Consider the following 1147-nt stretch of genomic DNA (forward strand, 5'->3'; position numbering starts at 1 on the left):
TTTATTTTGCATTTTTCTGATTTTTTATTTTTCATTTTCTCGATTTTATATCACGATTTTTTGTCTTTTCATTTCCTTAATTTTTGTTGTTTCTTTCGATTTTCCAATTTTTCGTTTATTCAATTTTTCAAATTGTCAGGCCAATCGATTCCATTTCGTCGATGTTCCAATTTTTAAATTTTTCAGTTTGCAGTTTTTGGGTTTCCACCCTTTTTTTATTTTTTGGATTTTCAATTTTTCGTTAAACTTTAGATTTCTCAAATTTTCGACAGTTTTATATTTCGATTTCTTAATTTTTTTTCAACTTTTCGATGTTTTAATTTTTCGTTTTTTAAATTTTTCAATTTTTTTTATTTCTCGATTTATAAAATTCAGATGTTTGAATGTTTTGATTGCTCAGTTACTCAATTTATCAATTTCTCTTTTTTTTTCTATTTCTTGATGTTTCGATTTTTGGATTTTTCGCTTTTTCGATTTTCCAATTTTTCGATGTTTCGATTTTGCAGTTATCCGATTTTTCAATTTTTTTAAATTCTGGAGTTTCGATTTGTCGATTTTTCAGTTTTTCGATTTTTAAGTTTTAGATTTTCGAATTTTTCTTTTTTGATTCTTTGATGTTTGGATTTCTTCATTTTTCAATTTTGCTATATTTCAATTGTTCAATATTTTAAATTTTAGATTTGTCGATTTCCGGATTTTTTCATTTTCCAGTTCTTCAGTATTTCTATTTTACAATTTTTCAAATTTTGACGTTGCTAAATTTTCAGTTTTCCAATTTTTCGATTAATACCTATATATATAAGTGGCGAGCATTCGTTGAGACGTGATCACATGTATCACAATAGGTGAGTGATAAACGGTTTTGATTTTTTGTAATTTTGTGGTTATAGGTCTTCAGATGACGAAGAAATGAATGCAAGCCCAACCAACGAGAACGTTATGTTCAAAGAAAAGAAAGACTATTCGCCTTTAGGTTTCTCGTATGATCACTCTCCTGTTGAGACAACGACGGAATTGTAGATAACTCTTGTAAAGTCATTCTAATTGTAATTTAACCGTAGTCTAAGTACGTAATTACAAGGTTATAGGTTGTAATAATTTTATGCTGATTGTGTAATTTTATATTTTAATAAATGTTTTTATTGAC

General features: G+C 26.6%; 1 long non-coding RNA gene across 1 annotated transcript; it reads left to right on the forward strand.

The window, feature by feature from the left end:
• Positions 1-780: 780 nt before the first annotated feature.
• LOC135124910 (uncharacterized) lies at positions 781-1147 on the forward strand. Its single transcript, XR_010279845.1, has 2 exons — positions 781-845; positions 891-1147. It is a non-coding gene; the product is annotated as an uncharacterized LOC135124910 (long non-coding RNA).

The sequence above is a fragment of the Zophobas morio genome, unplaced genomic scaffold, assembly GCF_036711695.1.
Source record: "Zophobas morio isolate AGI-343-1 ecotype UQ-CSIRO unplaced genomic scaffold, CSIRO_AGI_Zmor_V1 ptg000008l, whole genome shotgun sequence".
NCBI classification, from domain to species: domain Eukaryota; kingdom Metazoa; phylum Arthropoda; class Insecta; order Coleoptera; family Tenebrionidae; genus Zophobas; species Zophobas morio.